At 42.3% G+C, this 13,360-nt stretch overlaps 1 protein-coding gene across 1 annotated transcript in view; it reads left to right on the plus strand.

Annotated features, from left to right (window-relative positions):
• Positions 1-5,531: 5,531 nt before the first annotated feature.
• Positions 5,532-13,360, plus strand: part of TSPAN14 (tetraspanin 14) — a 197,389-nt gene continuing 189,560 nt past the window's right edge. Inside the window, exon 1 of the mRNA XM_065747003.1 lies at positions 5,532-5,814. The gene's annotated coding sequence lies outside the window, so the exon portion shown is untranslated. The remainder of the gene's footprint in view (positions 5,815-13,360) is intronic.

Below are 13,360 nucleotides of genomic sequence, written 5' to 3' on the forward strand. Positions count from 1 at the left end.
AGCATGGATTTTCCAAATGTGTTTCATCAAGTGACCCCCATATATCCTTAATTACCTGCCATACATATTAGATAAGTTTGGGGGAAAATATCTGGACTAGAACACATAGGGATAGAAAAAGGATTAAATCTTTTGTCCTGGCAGGATGCAATTCTTAACTGTCATTCTACTCTCTCCTAACCTTAAAATTTATAAAACTTTACTGCATCACTGATACTAGGGGCAGGGATTCTTTGCATCTCTGAAACTTTGGTAATAAGGCTGTTACTGTGTGTGCCTTTGCCTACCCATATGTATGGCTATGCATGATGCTGACTATATGAAAACTAAAAGCTTAAAGCTTCACAAGCACTGAGGGCTGGTTTTGATTTGTGTTAAATCAGTTGCGCAAATTTTGCAATTGCATCATAATGGGTAAAATCCGGACTAAAAAAATGTCCAAACAGACTTAATTTTAATTAGCAATATGTACTCTCCATAGTTTGTTGCTCGTTGTTCCCTGAAACTGCACTAGCAGTGAGGATTTTGAGTAATTCATGTTTACTGTGATGTTTCATTTTAAAACTAAACGAAAATTGGACCCACATGATACTATCAGCTGAAATTTGTGGTTGGCTCATTTTGAAGAAGGAGAAAGAAATAGGAGTTTGGAGAGTAGAGGGTAAAGTACTGCAAGTTTGCTTTGTGGTATGGACTTCATATATATGGTTATCTATATAATATATTGTTACTTTGGAGTGCAAAGGTAGGAAACACAGATGTGATGGTGGAAGAAATGGCTGAGAGCTGCTGTTTCTTACCTTGCAAGATGCTACTAATAAGAACTTAAAACAGGAACAGACTTCTGTATCACAACTCTTAGTAAGTTTTGACTTGTGCGTTCCTTGCAGTGGGAGCTGGAAGGCTTTGTCATTTGCAGAGGGAAGATAATGCACAAAGATGGGGAAGAAGGTACTGATCTCAGAGAGATCTGGATTTTAGACCTTGTTCCAGTGGCTGTTTACACAACACACATAAACATGAAATGTGAAAAACGTAAGCAGTCCTTGGAGTATGGGCTAGTAGACAGATAAATTCCAAGACAAGTGAGATAACGTCAAGGACCTGTAGAGCTTGATAAGCCACATACTTACAGTTTTGTTGGATGTGGGGATTGAATTTTACCCTCTCTGGAAGAGTTTGCCCTGATTCTTTCAATCACACTCCAGAAGGTCCTCCATCATGAGATGGATGCCACTGCATTGCAGTCCTGCTGCTATTCCAACAAAAAGGCCAGTGTTCTGTGGTCCTGGAAATGTAGTGAGGAAGCTATTAGATCTAGCATTTAGAACATCTAGCTGAAGTATAATGGCTGTTAAGTATATACATCACTAGTGCTATAACATGATGAAATGTGTCCATTAGCATAGAAATATTTTTAGAAAGACATAAGCCCCTTTGAGGATGAAGACAATTATTAAAATACTGACAGACTGCAAGTTCTCTATGCTCCATCAGCTTCACTGAAGGCATGCATACAGTAACCACGTGAGACCTTGAAATATGGGAATGTATCTTGCCACTATTAACAGTAACAGTTCGTGTAAACAGCTGGAGGGACAGTGTACTTCTCAATTTGAAAGGTATGTAAATTACTCACGTTTCAAAATTCTTTAACCACATCTTTCAGAGGTCAATGCCAATTTGGAGACACAAAAAGTACAAATGATATTTGAAAACGTTTGGAAGAATTAGTATTTGATAAACCTTTTTTTTTTTTTTTTTTTTTTTTTTAAACAAACCAGCCTCGGGATTATTTGGAGTTACTTCATTCTTTCTGAACTACACATTGGCAGAATACAAATGGAGAGAAGGGAAGATATGTGGTGCCTGGGAGCGGTTAGTAAGACTATGAAAAGGACAGTCTCAAGGAAATAAGAGGCAGAAAATGGTAAGGGAGGAACCATTCAATTGCAGGTGAATTTCCAGTGACAGGCCCTGTTCAAGGCCTGAATCCCTGGTTTAAGGGAAAAAAACCTTAATTCATTGGAAAAAAAATTGTTGTTGACTTTGTTGTGCCAACAGCAACCTCTGCTGGCCCAGTTCCTTACACATACTTGATGCTTTGATGTTCTCTTCATTTAACACGAGTAAGTCTTTCATCAGTGCATCAAATACAGTATCACAATTGAACACTGTTGGTTACTGGAAATTCTAATGCTGGGAGCAGTAATATATAATTCAAAACTTTCATATTCTGGGTTTGAACAATAAAACTCCCCTATTGTAATTTATTTTCAATCACCTTTCCCTTGTTTTGTTGAAAGCCTGCCATTCATCTTTTTGTTTGGTACATGAATAAGGTTAGAAAAAAAAACACCACATTTTTAAGAAGGAATATTCTGAGAAACAGGGGTGTAGGTGTAATACAGGAAGGTACTTTTTATTAAAAAAAACAACAAGGCTTTTGAAAAACTTTAAAAAATACCAATCATGTTTCCCATCTGCTGTGTCCTTTTAAATCCACAAGAACGATGATCTACCTCATAGGGTGTTTTCTGTTTTGTTTCCTGTTCTGCATTTTTGTTTCCCTGTGTGGGTTATCCATTCCCACGGCTGTCAAACTGCCTGTAATTGGTGGCATTTGCAAACATGCACAATGAGAAGGGAACGCCAAAGGATCCATGCCATTTTTCTGATGCATTGCCTGAGATGCACTTTGATAGAAATAAAAGAATGAGAAAGCTCTTTTTATTCCCTAGCCACTGGATGTCACTGCTTCCCTAGCCAAAGTGAAGGTCAGCAGAAAACCGGATTTTTTTCTGCAGTAAAAGATTTGCATAACAAAGACGCCAGAAACAGAGCACTGGAGGTCCCGGTTAATCTAGAAGAAAGCTGTAAGGAGAGACATTTATTCTGCAATCTTTTTCATTGTGCGAACCTTTAACCTTTTTAAAATGATAAACTTAACGGAAAGCTAAACTATATTGAATGATAAGAGTCTACGGCTTATAAATGTTTCTAAAGGAGTGTGGAGGGAATGAATTATTAACAGACTCCCTGTAATCCTCAACAATGTTTCATGTTTTAGTAATATTAATTCCAGACACTGCCGGTGTGCAGGGGGCATCCAGTGGTGTTGGAGTAGATACGTGCCATAGCGTCTGGTACCAGCAGAGGGAGCTGTGGAAATGGAGAACACGCTGTGGCTAAATGAATGATGAAGTTAAACCACCAGTTTGGTCTAGCCCACACTAATTTTATGAGACATCTAAATAATTCCATCCAGATTTATCTTCTTTTATTTTTCCTAACTGTTCTCGGAATCTTTATAAAGGTTTTCACCAAAACATTTTAACTTTCTCTTTTAGGTCCAGCTACTGATTTCCTAGTATGTTAAGTCTCTCAATAGATTCTGTGGGCTTATTTTCCCCACACTCCTCTCTCTTAACCTCACAATTATCAAAGTCACATGTTAGTTCCAAATATAGCTCCAATTCCCAGAAACTTTCTTATATAAATAGACATTTATTCCTCTGAAAATTGCAGTAGCTGGTGATGATAAAGCTGATCATATACAGTGGAATTGGTGAATAGCTCTGGTCTTACCATTTTCCACCAGCCACTCATAATGCATTATTCATTAATTTGGGGATATGCTCTATTAGTGGCTAGGGGAAGCGGCACTGGCAAATCACACGTGAACATGCCTGCACAAGTTCAGTGAAAGATCTGATTTTTCTATTTTTATTCCTGTAGTGCTATTGCACATTGAAGTTTTTTAGAAGGCTATCAGTTTTTCCTTGCACTTAATTAACGTGTTTGTGAAGGATGAGGTTTTTTTCTTTTAGTTGCAAGTAATCCTTATTCTACTGACAGGAATCCCCTTTTTTATTCCACAGTGCGTAACTCCTAAAGCTTCTCCCTCTGGTGAACCTTAGCAGTTACTATTGCACATTCTGTCCTTCTGTGTCCTAGGGAAGAAGCATACTAGCAAACCCTGCCTTGGCTGTGGAGTGCCAAGACATGGCTCAGTGCTCTGCAAAGGGAGACTGGAGTAGTTTATGAGATGAGGAAGGGATCTCTTCTAGCTGTAATAATCTAGTGATCTCTCCTAGCTTCACCTCCTTACTTAGGTCGTCTCTAGGATTCAAGTGACTTTTCTTCAAGCACCATTTTTCAGTTTTATCAGTCAATTGAATTTTACTCAGCTTCCTAAGAATCCCCAAACAAGCTTGGGAAGGCCTGCAAGCAGTGGAGACTATAGTGAACCCACTGTCATGCATCTTTGGATGCATCTGCAGAATTACAGATGTCTTTATCCAGTCCCAGATGGGAGCTCTGAAGTGTGATCCTCCTGAGGGACAGGACAGCTGAGCCTAGCTCTCAAAGTGCTCAGCCTTTCCTGCCTTTGGCTTAAGTCAGCAGTCACAATGTTGGTACTTAGCACATTCAATGAGAATTTAAGCTTTGAAGTCAGGAATAAAACCTTCATGTTTGTATTTTTTTAAATAACTGCATGCAGATGGTAAGAAGAAATCCTGACGTGACCAGAGGGTTGTGATACACTCACTGATGTACCTGTACTCTCATGCTTCAGATGGATGCGTGTAATGGGAGCTATGGGTCTATCCTTATTAACACCAGCCTTGACCTAGGTGAGGTATCATGTAAGGGAAGCATCAGATTTATACAATATATTCACATAAATCTTCCTTTCAGCCTTTAGCTGAATACACAGTGGATTGCTGCCTTCTCCATGTGAAGAGCTCGCTGTTGATGTGGAAAAATAAAGCAGTCCCAAACTCTAGGCCCTGAATCATCTGAAAAAATGTGAAGAATACGAGGGCTGTAGTAATGCTTCTGGAGATAAACCACTATCCTTTTCCCTCACCCTTCTGGACAGCACTGTATTTCTCTAGTTTGAGAAGCACTGAAGAAAATAATTTTGTTCTATGTATGAGGAAGGGAGCAAAGGTGACACAGGCCTCTCCTTGAGTGATCTCAAAGCATGAAGAAGAGAACAGGAGAAGCATGTGGAAGTCAGGAGCTAAGCTAGAAAGTGGGGTACAAAGAGCTGCTCCAGAGGAAAGCCTTTGTTTCCCGTCCCGTCCTCAGCTTTCCGGCTGTTATTCAATGCATGCCCTCCCTCACATCCAGCTTACTTCCTGAGGCCCTTTTACAAAGCAGGTCTTAGCGTTTTCCATCTATTCAGGAGCAGTATGGAGGCCAGGAATGCCTTTCTCTCGTAATTTGGGAGAACAGGATGGAAAACACAGCCGGGGCAGGAAAAGCTGAGTTAAGCAGCAGGCAGCTGTGCTGCCCAGGGAGAGCTGCGCTCGAGGACACGCACACGAAACTAGGAGTGACTGCCTCAGCTGGGAGCTGCCACTTGCTCGCCCGTCTGAAATAATAACGATAGTCAGGCTGAGCATGGGCTTCCGCCAGCTGAGCCGCGCCGCACAGCTGCCAGGCGGCCGTTCCCGCGCTGGGGTGGGGCCGCCGGAACTCAGCGCCCCACCCAGGCCCGGGGGCACTCCGGCAGCATAGGGGTGGCTGTAGGGATCAGGGGGAGCCCGATGCAGCAGCGAGGACGGGAACACAGCTCTGTGCTGCGCGTCCTCTTTGTGTGGAGCGGCTGCGTGGCTGGGCGCGAGGCGTGGCCTGGCGGTGCATTTCCGCGCTGCTCGGCGCCCGGCAGCTCGGTGGCTGTAAGGGTGAGGGTGCGGAGGCGCCCATGGACTAAGCGAGGCGGCGGAAGGGCTGTGTAGCGCGCTGCACGTCGCTTCGCTCTCCTTGCAACTTGGTGAAACTTGGCGAGCGGCTGCCGCCCGGGTGAGTCCGAGCCCCGGCCGGGGCAGCGCCGCGTCCCGTGGCCGCCGCCCTCTCCGAGTCCTCCCTTAGAATTCCGGCATTTTGCGCCTTCGGTGCACGAGTGCGGGCGAGAGCGTGGCTCCCCCGCGTCCGGGAGCGGTGGGCGGCCATTTCCCCGGGCGTGCGCGGCGCTGCGGAGGGGACTCAGGAGCGCCCGGGGGTGCGGAGCGCCGCCTTTGTCCTCCCCGTGGCGGCCGCTTCCCTCGGGACGCCGCGCGGGGCCGTTCCTGCGGGTGGGAGCGCTTCGAGTGGAACGGGGCCTGGCGGGGCCGTGGGAGCCGCTGGTTGGCAGCGGGGTGCCGGGCTGCCTCAAGGTCACCGGTACGGTGTCCCGTCCGACCCGGTGTGCGAGAACCGACGTTAGGGCTCAGTGCCTGCAGCCGGCTGCGTGTTCCCGTGCTGCTGAGGACAGAGCTCGGCGCAACGCGTTGTGCGTGGTTTGTGCGGAGACGGGGTTATTTTTCCCCTGCGTGTTGAACTTTTTTATTTTTTAAGGAGAGAAATGATTGTTGTAGTTTACCTGCCTGTAGGGAGAGGGCTGGGTGCTATGCAGAGGGCAAAACACACGCTATTTTTCCCTTCTGATTCTGTGCTGACCTTTCTTCTCTGTACGTGCATCGAATTAGTGCTGTGCACTTTCGAAATGTCTGCGTACAGCTGTTAAGCACATAGCCAAGTACACCCCATGTGCTCGTTTTATTCTTAGTTTCATTTGAAACCTTTCTGAATAATAGTCTTAGCAGTGTAAGTTATTTCTGTTGGATTTTCCTTTCCTTAGTAGTCTCTTCCTTAATGGGTGGTGAGGAGGATGTTTTAAGATATTTGGCAGTTATCAATTTTTTCCGGTATTGTTTTTTGTTTCGGTTTGGCTTTTGGTTTCTTATTTTCCCCGTGGATCATAACACTTGTGATCCCTTGGACAAAACGCAAGTCCTTTGAGGGTGAAAAGATATGCCCAGTATCTTACTGATAAATGCTCAATGGGGGTGATGATTTTCTTTCCTCTGCCAGTGAGCAAAGCGCGTGACTTCCTGAGCAACTTTATGCTAACAATGTATGTGTGAGACTGTAGATAACTGAGGTACGGATGGTTATTTGAGATAGCAGCACTTATCTGTTTGGCAGAGGTTTTCTTTGGGAGTGAAGTCAACTAGGAATTCTGGGCTATTGATTATGAAGAGGAAATAAGGTATGGGGGAAAGCTATTTTGCGTCTTCTGTGCATTTTTTTTTAATTCAGGTCACCTGTGTTTATGGAATTGAATTCTTTATCCACTAGCTAATGATGCAGGAAGAGAGTGCTTATAAGGCGCTTTTAGCTGTGTTCTTGGGAGTAAGAAGTTGAATGTATGGATATGAACATGGTGGAGTTGCCTGTCTTTAGTGGATTTTTATGATCAAAATTGCAGTACTAGTAAAAAAAAAACAGAATTTAGGACGAACCTCCCAAAAGTTTGGAAGTGTGTCTGCTGGAAAACAATGTGTATGTTGGTTAAGTGTTTTTTTGTTTGTTTGTTTTAATCAATGGTCTCACTCTTGGATTGGCAAGGCTTCGCCAAAGGATAGGATTTAGAAATAAATCAAAGTCACTGAAAGCCGATATTCTTCGTCTAGTTTGTGCCTTGTATCATTCTTACTCAGTGCAAAGTGATCCAATTTGGTTCATTTGTGTTCAAGTGTTATCTCCTATTCCCTCAGTAAAGTAAGGATACTAAATTAGAAGAAGCCTTAATTCTTATCTCTGGGTGTTAGTGCAGGTTTTACTTTGCATTTAGCACAGTGTGAAATAATTTATCTTATGCTGCTTTCCTGCTTCGAATCTCCTTCCTTCCCTGCCTGAGTCCTAAAAGAATAAATTAATATAAAAAAAGTCTTTAGTGAGTGCTGAGCAATGTATCCGTCAGATATGCTCTTGTATATATCTGAGATACCTTATGCTCTGATATACCTTTTTCCAGATTTAGGCATAATGTGTATGAAGATCTGGAGTTCTCTCGCTCTAGCACCAAAATGCAGTCAGATGGGGGCACTTGCTTCAGTGTTGAAGATGCAGCTCTGTCCTTAGTAGCAGAAAGGCTGACGTGGTGTGCTTTGAATTTTTCATGTCTAAACACAAACATTGTTAATCTTTGAAGTTAGTGTGTAACAAACTTCTTCCAGTGAGTAACTGAGGAATTATCTTTTTGATCCCTTTCAGCATCTCATGTCTTGAATCTGACTTTGATTTTTCTCTGAGGGTAGTTACATTCAGTTCATTAAGTTGTGCTGTGTGTCTACAGGCCAGCTGTTACCAGTAAATGGGTGTTGTGCTGACAGACTTGTGAGAAGAGTAATAGTGTCAACTGGACAAGTTTCTCATTGTGTTAGGCGTGGTTTGAGCAGTGCTGAACATGGATAAATTGTGTTCTTGTTCTAATCTCACTGTTACATTAGAAATTCCATTGGTGTGTGTGTGGGAGAAGTGGAGTTCAGAGTTATTGTTAAAGATGCTTTTACAAATCCTTACTTTATGATTTCTCAGCTTCTGCAAAAAACAAACAAACAAAAAAACCCAACACTTGAATGGGGTATGGTAAAATGTGGTCTTCAGGAACAGTCGAGAGATTATGCCTAGCTTACATGTGATCCAAGAATGTTTTTACTCGTGGACTTTCTGTGCCATGCTGCCTTGCAGTGTAGCTTCCTGGGTCAAAACTTCTCAGTTCTGGTAAAAGAGGCCTCTGTACTTCAGTGTTTGTGGCATGTTTTGAAAGCTACTAACAGGCTGTAATTCACAAGATCTGTGAATACACCATGACTGTTGTGTCCCTTTGTTGAGCTTTTTCACTGAAATAAGGAGTAAATGTTGCAGAAAGTTGCTGTGGGAGCAGCAGCTAAAGGAGTTGAGAGCTTGTTTGTAGATGATTTCTAACTGCACTTCCAAAGTAGGAATCTTCCTTGCTAATCTTACAAGCTCTACAGAAGAGCCCTAGTCTTTAGATGTTTTGTTGTTAGCTTGCTTGAGGGGACTGCTGCAGCCTTCCAGCATGTATTTCTGGAACTGCATCTTTCTCCTTGACCCTTTGACTCACGCTCAGCCAAAATTCTCCAGTAAAGGAAAGGTGAGGAACAGTGTCTCATATCTCCGGAGTAAAGCTGATCAAGTTTTGTTATATATGGGTTTAGCTGAATAATTGGTATTTCATAAAAGTACTGAGATCTGTTTTTCCCCTCAATAAATGGAGAAGGAAAAAAAAAAAAAGCAGAGTATTCTGGTTTTGCACAGCTTCATTTTGAAACAGTTTTAATTGACTACAATTGTATTTAAATTATTTTTCATTGTGAGTGAGTTCCTCTGGATTCCTGAACAAAACCTGTCTTCAGTATGGTCAATGAGCTGGAAAGTCACTGTTAATTCTGCTTAAATGTGGCACAGGTGAGAATTACAGCAAAAGATTAAACTGTAGAAAGTAGTGATCCTCAAAAATTGACAGAGCAAGGGATTCTGCTGTTTGCAGCTGAAGCCACTGGTTGGAATGGCCAGGCTCCTGCTGACCTTGCTTACTAGTCTGACCCAAGTCTTTGATATGAAGCCCATCTTTGAGAGGAGAGTGCTCTAGTTCTGCCTGGTTTTTCACACTTCTGTTACCACATAATGCAGAAAGCTTAGACAGATGGAAAATAAAAGAGGCAGAATATGTGATGAAATGCATCCAAACTTGAGCCTCTTGGCAGGATATAAAAGTTTATTTTCCTGTGCAGCTCAAATGGTGCCTCAGTACATGTTTGTAAGGGGGCACCAGCACTTGTTTTTTGTTACTGTTTCCTGTAACTTGTCCTTTTGGGGAGCAAGAGAACGGTAGTTTCTCTTTTCTTGTAAGCCTCGTATATGATGGGTGAATTTCCGTTCTTACCCAGGGTGTCTGCTGATGTACTTTTCTTCCTGAGAACTGTTTCTGCATCGTTGTCTTTTCTGAACTCTGTGTAGAAGCTGAAAGAAAGCTTTATTTTTTCTTTCTTTATTTATTTTTAAAGTCTCTGTTGTGAATTTGAACCTGAATGTCAAAGACAAGGATGTAAGGCTTGTAGGTGTTGTTGAGTATTGTACTGGCATTGGCAGAACCTGTATGCTGTCAGTCAGGTGCTTCTGATAAACTGAGCAAGTGGTCTTCCCTCTGAAGACCTGTGCTGAAGCTCACCAAGGGAGCTGGAGCTCTTCTGTTGGCCCTCATATGTTCAGGCATTTTCAGAGTGTGCTGGTGAGCAGTTGGCTTGCTTTTGTGGGTTGATTTTTCTGTTTTTGTCTTGATTGGTTCAGACAGCTTGGTAGTATACAAAATCTAACATGTTTCTCTGGCCCCAAATCCCTTTCCTTGTTACTGTTTTAAAATCTTGTTACTGTTTTAAAAGCTTTTGTTCTGTTGCTGGAAGACTAAACGTTTGATATTTCTGCCTCTCTGGAAGGATGCAGCCACAGGAAGCAGGGTAAAGCGTGGTGTTCAGAGGCAGCTGAATGCTGTGAATGTCAGTATTTCTGAAAGAGCATCTTTTGTTCTGCTTAGTAGAGCTGTCTGCTCTTGCTTTGGGGTATAAGACTGGTGCTGCAGCATGTATTTTGACATCTGGGGACCTCTGGAATAAAGGATAAATGGAGTAGCCTCAAGTTACTTGCTTCTGATGGAAGACATCAGAGATGCTGCATTTTGGTTGCTTAGGTGAGAGCAAGTTTCTGATCGTTGGGATATGGAGGTGATTCTCTTGTTACTCTTTTCCTCTCAATCATTTGTTGTTAAATAGTGTTCAGGGAATGGCTTAGCATTATATGAAAAAGGGAGTGCAGTGATTGAAAATGGTATATAATAAAGGATTAAAAAAGAAAAACACTTTTTATGCTGCCTGTTAAGTTAATCTAGCGTGTGCGTGGCCAGCCTGGAGAGGAAGAAGGTTCACTTGCAAAGCTCTTGTCATTTGAAACAAATGGATAGGGAGTTAGTGGGAGGATCCTCAGAAAGCAGTGAGGTGGCTTTGCAAAATGTTTTTGCAGCATTGCTGCCTGGCCTGTGCTGGTGTGACCTGCTGCACCGTGTTGTTCTTGGCGTGCCCTGTGTGAGGTGGACAGCTTGTTTATCCTCTTTCCCCCAGGGAGGACGCGAGACTTCCAGTGAAACAATTAAGGGTTTCTCATGACTCTGTCTGAGTGCTGTCTACTGGGGGAAAGACTGGAGTGTTTTGAGGCCTGCCTGAGCAGACTAGAGAATTTTTTTTTCTCTTTGCCTTGTGGTAGTGAGGGCAGGGTGCTGTGCAAACCCACCTGCTGCATCTCCTTAAACTCCACTTATTTCTATCTCTTCTGGCCCAGACACACGGTCTCCTGAAGAAGTGGTAGTGGATGGATGTGGGAGATGTTTGGTAAATGCTCTTTTGTCACTTCTCTAATGTTTTCTAGCGTTGTGTGTTAGAGGCTTAGGTGCTACCCCCTTTTTCTGAAAGTCACACAAGTGCCTTTTTACCAGAAAGTCAGTTGGTAGGGAGCATAGTTGTCGTACCACAGCTGAGCTATCTATGCGGCCACAGAGAACTATTTTCTCCTGTGGCCTATATGCCCACAGTTGTCCTGGCTGGCACATTAAGTGAGGTGCTCCTGGGCTTGGGGCAGGGCAGCAACAGAGAGTTGGCTTTGCATGAGGTCTCTGAACACTGTAAAATATTTTTTTAACGACCCCCATAAGTTGAATTTTGTGGTGCTGGGAGGGCATTTTTAGGAATGAGCATTCCTCCTGGGCTTTGAAACGCAAGCCCTGTTACTTAAGGGAGGTGAGGGGTGGGAAGGAAAAAATTCAATCTCTTAAGGATTCAGCTCCATGTTTTGTCTGTGATGTCATCACGTCATTGTTAAAGCAGAGCAAATAGTGGGCATAACTAGTATTGCACATAACTGCCAATGCTTCTCAGCGTGCTTGTTGCTTTTAACTGAGATACTTTGATCTTGTTTAGATTGGTAATATTTATAGAGGCATTCATACAGCCTAAGAAATGTTATGCCAGTATGAACAGACTGCACGTTGTACCCAAAGCAAGGAATGCTTAAGGGAAAAAAAAAAACAAAAAACAACTGAACAAATTATATGTTAGTAATTCTTTCAGTGCATATTACTATAATCCATCTCCTGTTTTTCTCTGTGGAAAAAAAGAAAATGAAGGGCTATCCTTTTTGGCTGAAAAGTAACTGAAGTTGAGAACAAATGATATTCCTGGAAGTGGAAGAAAGCTGCAGTATGCATAAAAGGTTAGGATGTTGTTTGTTGAAGAAGAGTAGATGTGTCAGCAGAGAAAGTTGGTGGCTTCCTGCCTTTCTGCGAGTTGTGACCTACAGCTGCAATACAAAGTGGTTCTGCAAGTGAAGGAACCATTTTGTTTTTGAAACTTTTTGTGTGAAGTATGTTTTATGTGTGATGGATAACTAAAGATAAAGAAAATTATTGCCCTGGGTTCTTAAATAGAGTGCTTATTTTGATGAGAATTCAGTACCTTCCATTGCAAGGGAAATTAAAAATAATAATAATAGTAAAAAAAAAAAATCAAGTTGCATTATTACTTAAATTTGGGACTGGGACTTTTGTCCCCCTAATGTTAATGTTATAGCAAATGGGTATGTATCTGCTCACAGGAGAGGCAGTAGAAAGTAGCTAAGGAGTTCTGGTCAGCTACTTGTTCTAACAGGCTTTGCTCCCTGACATGAATGAACTCCTGGCGAGAATGACTGGCGTATATTTGTTTCCTAATATGAGTTTTCTGTTAAGAAAAAAGGGCAAATACAACTTTTATTTGTGTCTGTACCAGAGAAGTTACTACAGGTAGCTAACCTTCTACTTAGGTGAAACTGTAATGGCTTTAATAAAGACATTTCTAAGGAATTAAAGAGCCATTCATTGAACTATCCTAAGTGTGTAGTGTTGACTTCATTTTTCCTAGTATGATCAGTCTGATTTTTAATTTCCAGGGACAGGGATTATTTTATATTGACCTTATCTTCTAAAGCACTGAAAGCCTTATCTTGTATTCTTGCTATGTGTGATTCTCCAATACTAATACAAAGCTGACAGCTTCCTTTTTCTACTCTTTTTCACTTGTTTGTGTTCAGAATGCTACTGACTATTTGACTCAGTTTACTCATGACTTTTCCTTCTCTTTCTGCTTCCCAGCTTCAGCCATCAAATACTTCGGGCAAATTCCTCCTAAACTAGGTCGGAGATGTCTTTTTATTTGGTGTACTTCCTCTAATTGCTTCTGTATGTCAGAACAGAAGGTTTCCCTGTTCACTTACTACTTTAGTGAACCTGAAGTCAGCAAACCAGAAGTAGAATGGACGTGGTAAAACTCAGTACGTAGTTGAGTTGTACCTCTCCTCAGTGTCAGTAGTTAAAATTATTTGCTAATTGCTCTGGAATTAATGCCTCTTTTTTTTGTGTGTGTGGAATCATTACGATGCAATACTATATAGTCCAGGTGTGTCTGACCTGTGGCAGGGT

Source organism: Cyrtonyx montezumae, unplaced genomic scaffold (assembly GCF_038088225.1).
Source record: "Cyrtonyx montezumae isolate F1298 unplaced genomic scaffold, pur_monq_1.0 scaffold_4, whole genome shotgun sequence".
NCBI lineage: Eukaryota > Metazoa > Chordata > Aves > Galliformes > Odontophoridae > Cyrtonyx > Cyrtonyx montezumae.